Source organism: Mastomys coucha, unplaced genomic scaffold (assembly GCF_008632895.1).
Source record: "Mastomys coucha isolate ucsf_1 unplaced genomic scaffold, UCSF_Mcou_1 pScaffold2, whole genome shotgun sequence".
Taxonomy (NCBI): domain Eukaryota; kingdom Metazoa; phylum Chordata; class Mammalia; order Rodentia; family Muridae; genus Mastomys; species Mastomys coucha.
In genome coordinates, this window is record NW_022196902.1 from 2,789,954 (window position 1) to 2,804,331 (window position 14,378).

Sequence of the window (14,378 nt, forward strand, 5' to 3'; positions counted from 1 at the left end):
GCACGGCAGATGAAAGAAAGTGTTCTCTATCCATTGGTCAACTCCGTTTCCTCATTTATGTCTTTGGGCCATACACTAATGCCCTTCTGACCTTTTCTCCAGCCCACTCTTGCAACTTCCTTAGTCACAATTTGAATTCCCATACCACATCTGCTGATATATTTATTATTCCCATTCACATTACCTAAGACCTTAGGATTTAATATATAAATACTCTGTTAAAATTTCTGTAAATATGTTTCTCTTCCCTTAAATGCTGTACATATAGTAAACTTGACATTTCCTAGGAGCCACCATGATACATAGCAAATAATACATGCCTAATGGACTTCTGTCATGATTCAATGTGCAGAAAGATGACTTTTGTCTAAGGTTTGTTTTTCTGAGCATCCATACCATCTCGAAGTCTTCTACCTTCCTTGGCTACAACAATAAAAGATGAAGGAGATCCGGATCTAGTCTTAAACTAGGAAAATGCCTACAAACTGGCAGAAAGCGACTTCCAGCAATCTCTTCGTACCTGTCTCTCTTTCTCTTACGAACACCAAGCTCTTGAATTCCATTTTCTTGAAGTGGATCAAATGCTTGACAACTCACCCCTGGGGCAGAAGAAAGTACAGGGAGCAGACCCTTTTGCTTACTTATTTAAGCTTAGTGTTGATGATTGGAAGAGCATGAGAGTATTGGGAAAAAGAGGTGCGTGTGGTGAGGAAAACTGGTGAGCATCCCTGACCTACATCTTTAGGCTACCCCAGCCCCATTGCTATGGATAGAGGTTGGCAAAATTAGTGAGCTCATGTCCAGCAGTCCATCACCATGGAAACTTTATATTCATAAAAGTAAGAATCAAAAGAGTCATCTTTGTGACACTTAACAATAAAATGACTATATTAACTGCAAAGGTTACGAAGATGTCTGATAATTACAAAAGTCTATTCACAAAGGACTCACTCCCAGACTACAATCTACCGTTTATGGAAGATACTTGTCCAAAACTACCTGCCCAACTGTCTATTTAACCTGGGATGGATGATTTCCTTATTGTTAGTGTTTTTCATTGAGGATTATTATTTCAAAATATCCTGTGTAAACTTGTTTCACTTGTATGAATTTCCCCAGCTCTGCGCTCTTTGAATATTCACATGGTTTGACTCAGCTTTTCTCAGAGCCTCCATCCAGGATTAGCTAGCCAGTGCTTAAACTTTTATGTTCTAGGTGAAAGGTTGAAGGCTGAGGGTATTCTTAGGAATGGCACAATCTCAAGGTTCAGGTAAAGTAACTTGGTTGGAAACCACTCTATAGAATAAAAGCAAAAGGAGGTATTTCTGGGAGATGGTACCAAACAGGGATAGGAGCCAATTTGTTGAAAGCCAGTTTGCTAAAATTAACTTGAAAAATGACCAATTTTCCTGACTCATTCAAGATTTTGTACATAAGCATTAGTTTAATTTCTGCCCTTACTTTTGCTGCCTATTCTTGCACCTGCCTCTAAACTTAACTTTGGCTTTGTTAAAAAAAAAAAAAAAAAAAAAAAAAAAAGCCTGGGTAAATGTTGCAGATGTGAGCAACTCAAAGCATGGGGCAAGGCTGAGTGAAATTCAAGCTTTTTAAGCTTTCTTAAAGCTTTGTAAATTAGGTTTCTGGCAAGTTGTTTTTCAACAAAATGGTACTTGAGAAAATGGAGTTGCTGCCCCAGTGCATGGCTGTTTCTTAATGGTCTCCTTCTAACACAACTTCCTGTGGCTTCCATACACACTAAAATAAGGGAAGTGACATTGGCAAGGAGATTCAGTTACAGACATGCAATGACACGAATCCACCCATACACGACGCACACGCTCCGGCTTGAGTCATAGAATGATATACTTGTCAAAACCCATCTCCCACTCCAAGCCACAGTTCTGCCTCATGTGAGGCCAAAAATCCTCAGCATTCCCTGTGCTTAGACTTTGTGAAAGGTGTAGGCCTTACAATCATCACAGGTGAGTGACCAATTTCAAGAACTATTGTAACTCGAATCCTTGGGGCCATCTCCTCTCCAGCATTAATAGTTATTGACTGCCTCCCTACCTCTTGAGCCACTATCACGGAACACCACTATAAAATCAGGAGTGCACTTCTCACAGATCTGGAGACTGCAAAGTCCAAAATCGAGGCACTGACCAGTTTGCGGTCTAGTGAGGCCCCATCCTGGATCACAGCTGTTGTCTTTTCATTGGGTGCTCACATGGTGGAGGGCCAAAGAAGTTTCCAGAGTGTCTCCTTGACAAGTCAGTCAATCCATTTGATGGAATTTCCATTTCTACCCAATCACATCCCAAAGTCTTCCTGAGACCATCCACTTGAAGACTAACGAGCATATGAATTTCAGGGAGGTGAGAGCATCTAATCCCACAAAGGTCAGATGCCCATTAAAGCATCATTTTATGAAAGAGAGACGGTCTCACCAAGTCTTAACCACCTTCACACACTCAGCCTCCAGGTCTCTCTTGTTCCTCCTCTCCTACTTATGTTTTTTAGTGTATGAATCTATTTCCCATTCCCTTGCAAAGAGCCTTTAAAAAGAATTCTGAGAAATCCAAGAGAAAAAGGCACAGGAATGCAAGTTAGAACAATGAGAGAGGCTTCTTTGTAACTGCAAAATTGACAAAATTCTGACCCTCAATTAGTTAGAATACAAACTGGCACCATGATTCTGGGAAAGCATATGCATACATACTGGAGTATCTTAAAATACCCATTCACCCTCACTTTCTCTTCCAGCAACCCCCAAGGGGGGAGGGAAGGAATACCAGAGTGTTCAAAACATACTGACTTAGTGATGTTGTCAGGAACAAAATACTGAAAATAGTGAGACCACCCCCTGGTCCTTCCTTCCTGCATTAGCCGGATGTATTATGTTAGATTTGCCTGACACATGATAAGAACTAACTTGAAAATATTTGAATTATGGATATTTTCAGGAGGGAAGTAATGCACTGTAGCCACTATGACTAATATAACACTTTAAAGCATGTGCATACACATTACATCTGTGTATACAATGTATTACATGGCAACAATGATCTCTGGACTGTAGGACTGTAAGTTTGTTTATGTTCTCTTCCTCCAGATATTTTCCAATTCCCCTGCAGTCTTCAATGAGACAAGCCTCATTTTGATATTTTAATTCCTTTTAAAAGTCATTTATGGCTTTTATTCGACAACATAGTAAAAGGCACAGGCTACCAGCCCATTTCCTTACCCACGGAGAATTCCATAATACCTCTTCTCTCCTGCTTTACCAGGATCCTTTTTCTACAGTATCCAGCCAGAGCACTGATACATTTGAAGGAAATTCAAAGCAGAACAAAACAAATCTCTAAGCAGTAACTTTGCTGAGTTGGGTAGATCGCCATGTGCAGAATCTTTCTCACCCTCTCAACACGGACGCATGCTCTTTCCAGGGCAAAAAAGTGGAATATATTTGGGGATATTTGGGAAGAGGCTAATGTCCTGCTTCTCTTCTTCCCTCTCTGTGTTTCTAACAGGCTGTGTTTAACTCAGCGGGGAGGCTGATACAAGATGCTAGCAGGACCCCTGGCAGCAGGTGGGAGGGGGAAAAAAAACGGTAGGAAAAGCTACATGATGTTTGCCCAGCCCCTAGCACTCTGAAGGCATAGGGGAGCAGCGCAAGAGATGGCTGGTGCCTTTAATAACTATTATTATTTAGTCTCGAAAAACAAAAAGAAGAATAATTCTGGGCAGTCTCCTTAGAAAACAATCGCCAGCACTGACGCAGTGTCACCGCGTTCACAGGCAGCTGACAGCTGTATGTAGCGTCAAGTCAACCAAAAAAACAACTAAGCAGTTTCCGAGGTTTCATGGGAAGGAGGAAGATTCCTGAATACCGTCCTGCTCTCTGGGGACTCGGGCCTCTTGGACCGCAGCTGGGCGGGTTTTCTCCAGCGTCAGCCATCTCAGTCCCTGGAGTCTGCGTCCTCATCGTTGCATAATCTCTGGAGTGGCACTACTCTGCCTGCACGCTGGTCTCCTGGTGCCCCCTCCTGGACAATCTGGGAAGTTGCATCTTGTCTGGCATTTCAGGCTTTCTCCACTTCAGGGACATAGTGTGGATTGGGGTGGTGTTGTAAGATAGCAAGGCTAGCCCTTGACTTTCCTTGGCTCCCTGTATTCTGCATAATCTCCTGTGAGCACTTCCCCTTTGGGCATGTTTCTTATAGAACGACATCTTCCATTTTAGTATGGAGAATTTGGGGGGGGAGGGGTCTCTCACCAGAGTTGGTGCATAGTACTGGAGAAACTGGAGTTCCCTCTTAAAGTTCTTAGTCTCACTAATAAAGTTGAGAATGGGTTCAAAAGAAGGCTTGGAGTCATTTTATTAGCGTTTAAAAGGAACCTCCAACCCCACAAGCAGGGAAGAAATGAAGTATGGTAGGGCCCAGGGATGAAAGGTAGAAGAGAGAAAGAAAAGCCATTCTCTGTGAGTTAAGGCAGGTATTATGGTCAGCCACATGATGGACAGCAGCCATCATGGGGTGGGAGCATTAAAGAAAGGTCCAAAGTGTCAGGGAAACCATGCTTTAAAGGGGGATAGAAGTCGTTGTCTTGGTTACCTTCACATACTGCTGGTTAATCATCTACTCTGCTGTTGGGGCACCATCCGTCACTGACATCAAAATTCAGCTTCTTCTGTCCTTATGATATGCACTGAGGACCAACGGCTCTCCAGAAATCTTCCAGGCCTCCAGTGTCAGATCAAGACTACTGGTCCATTCTAGTGCCAGGGGCTGAGCAGCTACCAGCTCTCAGTCTCTCCATGTAGGGATGTGGGGCAGCCAGTGTTGGACTACCTAGGCCAGAGCTTATAAGTCAAGCTAAGAAATCCTGTTTTAATATATATTCATTCTGTCCAACTACTTCTTTTAGAAAACTGTGAGCCACTCGGGAGACAATTAGAGAGGTCTTGGATACTAAAGAAATATCCATTAATTTGGCATTAAAAGTTTAGCGCAGAAATTATATAGCTCCTCCCCCTGTTAGAATAAAAACTCGGATGGTTCATGCAATTTGAAACTTCATGCTCAGGCTTGGATCCAAGCGAGCCTGTGAGCCTGGGAAAAGGCGGGAAGCATGGCCTTCTCTCTGCCTTCTGTCTCTGCGTCTTTCCTCATGGGCCAGATGCTGTCTTTTTTATCCCATGGGATGGTGTCCTAGGAGAGATAAGGAAGGTCAATGAGCAAAGAGTGATTGGCCAATAGAGTTGTCATCTAGTGCCAGTACCCTCTGGCCTCTCTGGGTATCCCATGCTCTCTCGGCATGCTTGTTGTGAGTCCCCGAAGCTCCTTGACTTCCAGGGCCCTCAAAGGTCTATTGCCTGGCATCTGTTGGTCGAATGTACCCTGCAGTTCAGACCTCAGATTCACAAGTTGGGCTTGGAGGATTATGTTTTTTAAAGGATGTGAGTTTAGTAGGGGTGTAGGAGAGTGCAGGAGAATAGGGGGTGAATCTGGAATAATGAGGAAGAAGTGGGGTGGGGCAAATATGATGTAATATAGTGTACATGTGTATCAGATTCTCAGGCTGAAGAGATGACATCATGGTTAAAAATACTAACTGCTCTTTCAGAGACCTGTACTTGAATGCCAGCAACCATATGGCATCTCATGTCTATCCAACCCCACTTTCAGAGGTTCCAGTGTCTCTTCTGGTCTCATCAGGGAGCTCAACATGCATGTGGTGTACAGACACACATGAAGACAAATCACCGACACACATAAAATAAAATAAAATTTAAAAAGCTAGTAGGGGACCAGTCAAGCTGATATTCCATCTACTGCATCCAACTCGACCATTTACCAAAATGATAGCTGTGCCTCACACAGTGATGGCTTAATTACTAACTTTTTATTATAACAGTTTTTGAAAAATTGTGCTAATTTTGCATAACTGTTTTAGGAGTGATAGTGTTTTCATTTAAAAATCAAATGAACTTTATTTGATCTTAAAATGATAGCTTGATTTTAATATTTTTCAAAAGTTGATTCCACACTGTACTGTCTACACAGAGATGTGTGGGCCAGATAAAAAATGGACATGTTTGTCTGAGCCCAAGACAGTCTACTTTAAGCAGGAACACAGCTCAGGTAGGAAATGAGGAAGTAGTTATTTGGTTCTTTACACAACTGTATTACCACTTCTGAATGCCTTAACTGAGTATTTAATGTTTACTGTGCTCTTAAGTTCCTGTGCTATAACTTTATTTTTAAATATTTTCTTAAAAGTAAACCACAAGTTCTCAAATGACTTCAAGTTAATAGTGTTACGTAAAGAAGAGAGATAGGGCTAATGCCACCAGGTAGTTATTAGGATGTTCAACCATGAGGATCAGAGGTTCAAGGCCAGCCTTTTCAGTTTGATGAGACCCTATGGAAGAATAAGAAAAGTGTAAGGAAAGTGAGGATATCTGTTACTCTTTTACAGCTGTGATGAAGCACCATGGTCAACGGCAACTGAAAGAAGAAGGAGCTTAGTTTGGCTAATGGTTCCAGAGATCATGATGGCAGAATAGAGGCTGGGCAGCAGGCAGCAGAAGTGCGGCCTACAACTCCTGAGTGGGAAGAGCAAGCCACTAACTTTGTGGTAAAACTAACAATCTGGACTGATCCTGGCTGGCCACATTTTCTGGGTCTAGTTCAGGTTCTCCTTCCACACTACAAGAAGGGTCTCTAATTTGGGATCTCAAAGGGAAAAAAAAAGGCCTTTTCATTTGAATATGAAAGTGTTGAGCTGGGTGGTGGTGGCACAAACCTTTAATCCTAGCACTTGGGAGGCAGAGACAGGCACAGGCGGATTTCTGAGTTTGAGGCCAGCCTGGTCTACAGAGTGAGTTCCAGGACAGCCACTGCTATACAGAGAAACCCTGTCTCAAAAAGAAAGAAAGAGAGAGAGAGAGAGAGAGAGAGAGAGAGAGAGAGAGAGACAGAGACAGAGACAGACAGAGACAGAGACAGAGACAGAGAGAGAGACAGAGAGAGACAGAGAGAGAAAGAAAGAAAGTGTTTGTTTAATCCTGGTCATCAATTAATCATTATCACTTTCTCATATTGCTTTTTGTTTGCATTTTTAATGGAGAAGAGATTTAGCCACAAGACTATAGCAGTGTGTTCATGATGACAGAGTGTTCACAATAAACCTGAACCATGATTGTACTAGCTGTGGGCACTGATCAGTGGAGCTAGGCAAGGTAGTGAGATGATAGTCTACTGTCCACCTCTGCCCTCTGTAACTTTAATTTTTTTAATCTCATTTTTAAATGATGGTTTGTAAATGCTTTAACCTTCCTTGTAACCTGCCACCCACCAAAGGTAGTGGAAAAGAAAGGATATGGGGGAAGTGGACCTGTTTAGAAAGGTTCTCTAGAGCAACTCCTGTCTGGAAATCAGCAGTTCAGTTCACAGGTTAGTAGGCAGCAGACGCTCCACCCACTCGCAAACACTTCGCAGATATATTATCAGTCCAGTTTGGTAGAGTCGGTTCGCAACAGTGGTGACACAACCTAGCAGAGGCAGCCAGGCCTCAGCCTTGGCTCGGGTCAGCAGGAGGGGCCAGCAGGAACACCAGAAGAAATTTTCCTCCAGGAAATGAAGATCAGTGAAGACTCAGACTCAAGACTCACAAGCATTGCACAGCTAGCTGTTTCAGTGAGCCAAGCCCTGTCTCCGTTCTATTTACACTCTGGAAACATCACATACCCTCCACATGCCTTGCCTCAGCACGTGCATCCAATCAGCTTGAGTCCTTGGAAGCTGCAAGAAACTACAGCACAAGAGCGGAAGTTATTTGGTGTGTATCTCTCAATAACACCCCAATAAATACAGCTTAACTATGTGATTTATGGCAGATGAACATATGCGTGTTGTTAGCAAGGAGTCCTTCACTGTGTATCCTTTCACGTGCTTGCTTTAACAGAACATCTTTTCTCCTGTGTCTGCGTCAGTGAAACATTCCTTCATGAGTCTGCCTTAGTCCTTCACCTGTGTCCACTTTATTATTTTTTTTATTAGATGTTTTCTTTATTTACAATATCTCCTTTCCCAGGTTCCCCTCAAAAAAGAAAAAGAAAAGAAAATAACTGAAACAAACCCCTGTTTCCTCCCCCTTTCCCCTGCTCACCACCCCAGTGTCCACTTTAATGAAACGTTCTTTCACTTGTTTGCCCCAGTAAAACGCTATCCAACCGACTTTCCAAAGAACCTTTGAGTTCCCACTTCAGCCCTCAAGCTGGAAGTCCTCTCAGGAAAAATCACTGTAGGGGAGTGGGTTATCAGAGTAACCCCCCTCTGGTTTCAGAAGAGCCGCACTATCACAGACTGTATTCTTTGGCGGCTTACTCAAGGAATACAAAGCAGAGGGTGAAAGATGGCTCAGTGATTAAGAGTGCTGGCCACACATGCAGAGGCCTCAAGTCAGTCCCCAGTACAGACAGAGTAGCTCACTACCATCTATAACTCCAGTCTCAGGCCATCTGATGTCCTCTTCCAGCCTCCTTGAGCGACAGGCATGCATGGAGTGCATTTATGCACATGCAAGAAAAACACTCATGCCCATGTAAGACAAATAAATAAAACTTAAAAAAAATATTTCCTGGAGGATAAAAGGCACAAAGCAACTTAAAGCAGGAGATCTTCCCTTGAAATGTGCATGCCACCTCGAAGCTAAGAGAAGTGGGGTGAATGATGAATGGGAGGGAGAAACATAAAAGAAAGACTATGGAAGAACTAAGAGAAGGCTTTGAATCTCTGGTGATTTACCAAAATGTAGCTTTTATTCCCTGTCTTGTTTATGAGAAAACAAACATAGGGTAAGATATGAGGGCTCAGTAGACTGACAAGAGGTGGGTAAAGAAAGCCACATGCTATCCAAGCATTGGGTGTCTTAGTTTGTCCTAGAATACAAGATAGAAAGAGATCCAATTTGGCAAAAAGTTGTCCTCTGGCCTCCGTAGGAGCTCCATAGTATATGCCTACCACACATGATGTGCATATGCATGCATGTGCAAGCTGAAGAGCACATGCACCCATATACACACAGCTAGACCTGAGCTGACTTCAAGCTCTACAGTAAACTTTTCCTTTTCGCTTACTTAATTTTATATCCTCTCTATTTAGGATTGCTGTAGACATTGAATTACTCAACCTCGTATCTGAGGCTCTGAATCATGTCACACCTCAGCAAACTTCGGGGTGCCTCATTTTCTTTAATTTGTTGTTAACCACAAAATTCCAGCCAAATTATAAAACAGATGGGAAGAGCCACTCGGACAGGAATACTAATAAAATAATTTTAGTTTCTTTATGAACGTGAGAATTGCTATGCTCATTTAAAATAATTAAGGATACATTTCAGACCCTTGACCTTTGGAACGTGACTGGCTTGAGAACTCATGTAACAAAGGTGGCCGTCTTTAGAGCCTTACAGAACGACATGTCTATACCAACCCTGGTGTTTGTCCTGCACGTCATCAGTGCCGAGATCCTCATCATGTAGTGTTGTGTTTGCTGGCATGGAGAGCAGCTTGGTGTTTGCTATGCATACCTCCACTCCTACCTAGGATGGTAAGCAAATCGTGTCTCTTACGGAGGTTGCTGTGTGAAGCACGTGCTTCCAGATTCTTGGGCTCTGGTTAGAAGAACTGAAAATTCTTCAGCTCTTCGGTCCAGAGATTGAAGACTTTTAAAGTAATTTTTATGTAGAAAGCAAAGCAACAGTACAGTGCAAGCTAGCCCCAGACCCTGGAAGAACCCTTAGAATACTCAAGGACCTCACAGGGTTTGTAATCTCTGTTATGTGGAGCTTCCAATTACTAGAGAGCTAGAGTGTAGGTGGTCTCTTGGTTTCAATCAATAAGCTTGATTTTATGTTTCCTTTATGCCTATGCCCTTTTGATTTCGGCATAAAATGATCTGATTTTAATCAGATGAACCTCTTGTTGCCCATAGGCATAAGATGCTAACTAGGAGATTCTCCCTAAAAATTCACTCAGGGGGCAGCACTTCCTTACTGTGCATGCAGACAGAACCAGCCTACCCTTGGTCAGCCTGTCTCTCTTGTTTGCAGGATGTTTGACTTAGGGTTTCCATTGCTGTGAAGAAACACTATAACCAAGGCAACTCCTATAAAGGCAAACATTTAATTGGGGCTGGCTTGCAGTTTCAGAAGTATAGTCCACTATTATCATAGCAGGAAGCATGGCAGCATGCAAGCACATGATGGTAGAGAAGGAGCTACGACTTCTACTTCTTGACTCGAAGGCAACCGGGAGAGACTGTCTTCCAGGCAGCTAGGAGGGAGATCCCAAAGTCCACCCCCACAGTGACACACTTCCTCTAAAAAGGTCACACCTCCTCCAACAAGGCCACACCTCCTCCAAGGCCACACCTCCTCCAACAATGCCACACCTCCTCCAAGGCCACACCTCCTCCAACAAGGCCACACCTCCTCCAAGGCCACACCTCCTCCAACAATGCCACACCTCCTAATAGTGCCACTCCATGGGTCAAGCATATTCAAAGCACCATGATGTCTGAATACAACCAGGACATTATCAAGGAGCTGCTAGGTGAAGAAACAGAATTCCTTAGTTTAAAGGAGGTATCCATGCAACCTGCTATAGGTAGGCTTCCCTGGTTTCCAACAGATTTCCAGGTACATTGTCAGAAAGGGAGAGTGTTTACTGCCCAAGCCAATTGGAGTACTGGACTTCTAAGCTATTTCATCAGGGGAAACTAAGCAGGCTCCAAGTCCTCAAGATCAGTCATTTCCTCTACAAAAAGTATTTTCTTCTTTTGCACAGTAGAAATCGCTCAGGGCTAAGAGAAAGTACAGAATCTCAGAATCCCACAGACTGGGGCATTTACAGGTCACTGGTATGAACCGAATATATTGTATATTTCTTCCTTTCCTATGTTAGGCCACTCTAGGGCCTGCTTTAATATGTCACTTTGGAAAGCTGCCTCACTGCTGAATTTTAGCATGGAAAGTTTTGCCCTTTCTTGTGAACTATGGCTGTAATGGTGTTTTAATCTGCACAGCTTCCTGGTGAGATCTATATTGACCTGGTTTGTCTGATGTTGCTGCCACTCTTTGCCAATGCTGCCACAGGATCCCCCAAAAATTATATCCTTAGACCAGTTGATGGGTGGTTATCAGTAAGCATGAGGGGAGATGAGTCCCACTAATGCCCTCTAACTTATCTGCTCCCCTGGCCAGAACAGACTCAGGCTGCAGGTACAAGCAGACCATCTAAATGAGGCTTCTTGCTGATTCTGACTTCTTTTCCTCTCAGTCTAGTATCTCAGTTAGGAAGGAATCCTTGACCAATGGGGGTCAAAGATGTTCCCTGCTACTTCTGTTGACCTCCTGGCTTTTGGTCCCCAGAAAAAGAAAGTGTCTGAACATGCAGAGAAAGAAAACTCTTCCTCTGACCACTTGCTAATGTGGAGGCACTACGTGTGTGGTCTTTATTTGGATATCAGGTCACCCAATATTGAGGGGGACTTCCAGTTAATGCTAACTTTTAGTGATTTGTGGTTGCCTTTTTCTGTGGTGACCTGCAAACAAAGCATCTAATCTGTGTTGTTTCCTCATTTCTTAACTGTGTTTCGTAACAAGGGACAGACTGCAAGTGATCCCATTGTAGTTTTAGGGTTCAAACCTGGGCTCTGGCCACCCTAATGAGTTTAGCCAACCTTCCTCAATATGCTAATTAAAGAGACAAGGAATAATTAAAACCAGAGAAAAGAAATGTATTAAATTTGGTTACATTTAAGGAAAGAACAAATCAAAAGGCCCAGGAGACTTCCTGTGTCCTTTGGGGTTCGGTCTTAGATTTCTGGTTTTTAAAAAAAGGTTGAGTGATGGACATATGTTCGCAGAACAATTAAGTCTTGGTCCAACTTATCATTATGTAATCACAGATGTAATCAATCAGTCTTTAGTACTTACTGCGTTTACCTATAATATTCTCACAAAGTCACTCATTTTAGGAGTTTTCTTGTATAGGACCCACAGGGGAGTGCAGTGATGAAACATCTGCATATGTTCTGAGTTGGTGAAAATAGGAAATGTCAGGTAGGAAAAGTACCAGCAGATTAGAAGGGTGAGCTTTTGTAATTAAGAAAGTGAACGAGACATCTTCAGTTTATTTGAAGAAAACAAAGAATTTTGTAAAATTATAGTCACATATACATATACACCTTGTTAAATTATAGGCACATATGTACATGTGATTAAAACCTGGTTAAACTGTAGGCATGCAAATATGCCTGGTTAATGGTTAGGTCATAGGCATGCATCATGCGTGCCTGGTTAAATTGTACAAACACATGTATGACTGGTTGAATTATAAGCAAACATGTATGCCTGGCTAAGTCATAGGCATGCATAAATGCCTGGATGAATCACAAGCATATATGTTTGTCTGGTTAAATCACAGACATGCCCGTCTATCTGGCCAAATAATGAACAGGCATGAATGACTGGTTAAATGATTTGTTATTTTGAAATTAGACCATTTACATGTGTGGTATTGTAGCCATCTGGTGCAACCAAAGAGGACAAAATAAGAGTAGTTACCTTCACATAGTAAGGACCTTCAAAATACATTGGTGCTATTCTGTGGAAACACACCCATGGGTAGAAACCATTTTTTTTCTAAATTAAAAAAAAAAACACTGTTATGTGATTAACTGGACAAAAATTTTATAACAACAAATTGAAATAAAGTCTCTTCATAAAGTGACTTCTGAAGTGTTCTGTAAATATTTAACTTTTCATTCATTTTAAATGTCTACCATATATTTGTCTATAAAGAATTTTGTCAGGGCTGGAGAATGTGGCTCATTTTGGAGAAAGAAGGCTGCCTGGAATGGGTGAAACTCTGGGTTCCATACTTCAGAACTCAGTTATAACATATTCCTTTAATGCCACTACACAATAAGTGGAAGAAGAGGATGGGACATACTGGGCCATCCTTGGTTGCATATAGAGTTCCTGGCCAGATATGAAACTTTGTCTCAATACATAAACAAACAACAAAACAAACAAACAAAAAAGAAGTATCATCTAGTCTTCTGTGATATATATAAATTATACATGCTTATGGGGTGCAGTGAGATAATCTGATACATATATGAGATACATAATGATCAAATTGGAGATACCACATCTAGTGTTCCCACTGTTATCAGTGGATAGAAGTCTTGCAGGTGTCCACCAGGATTTACAGGTTCTACTGTCTCAGAATAAGAATCTGGACAGAAGCACATGGACAAGAGCCAAAATAGGGACATTTTGCTAAAAGAATAAAGTGGTTGGAGCAGGGCACAGAAACTAAAGCACCAAGACCTGACTCTGGATAACAACATAGCAACACTCTGCATGTGGTGGTGTGTTCTTGCAATCCTTGCTCTGGAGAGGCAGGGACAGAAAGATCCCCAGACATGGCTGACCAACTAAAGCCACCCAATTGCTGAGCTCCACATTCAGTGAGAAACCTCATCTCAAAAAAGTGTGGCAGAGAAAGGTGAAGAAATCTAGTTAACTTTCAATTCTGGCTTCTGTGAATTACACACATACTCATGTGTATCACACACACACACAGACACACCCATGCAGTCAGAAACACATAAAGATTCGAAACTCAGTGGCCAGACCCCAGAGGGTTGATGCTCTTTGTAGCCTGTAATATAGTTCAGCTTTCTCAAGAATTTAAAGGCCACTTGCTGTCAAGCTTGAAGACCTGAGTTCAATCCCCAGAGTCTACAAGGTAGAAGGGAGAACTGACTCCCACAAGTCGTCCTATGTGCCATGACATGGAAAGAAGCATGAACACATGTGTTCACATGCAAACACCCATGCCCATACCCAAACACACATGCACACACACACAGTAAATAAATAAATACAAAACCTAGAAAGGATTAGGCAGAGTATTAATTTAAAAAGGTAAAAGTCACATTGTTTGGTTTTGCTTTGTAAGAGTGAGCAAACTTTGCTATTTTTTCAAAATGATAGTTTCTTTGTGCTCTTGTCTTACTACTAATTAAAATTCGGGGGCTAAGTAATAACTAATGTCTTCCTCTTATTCATTTATCATTTCTTTGTAAAGGGAATCTTCAAACTGCCCTCTTCTAGTTCTTTAAGCCATGTCTGTTCAATAGTTAAGTAGAATCAGCTTCCTATACTATAGAACATGATAACATATTTTCCCTATGTTACTATTTTCCATACCACCATCTATTCTGCCCCCTATTCCTAATCAGTACTTTATTTCCATAAAATCAAACATCTCAGTTTCCAGATATGAGGAAAACTGT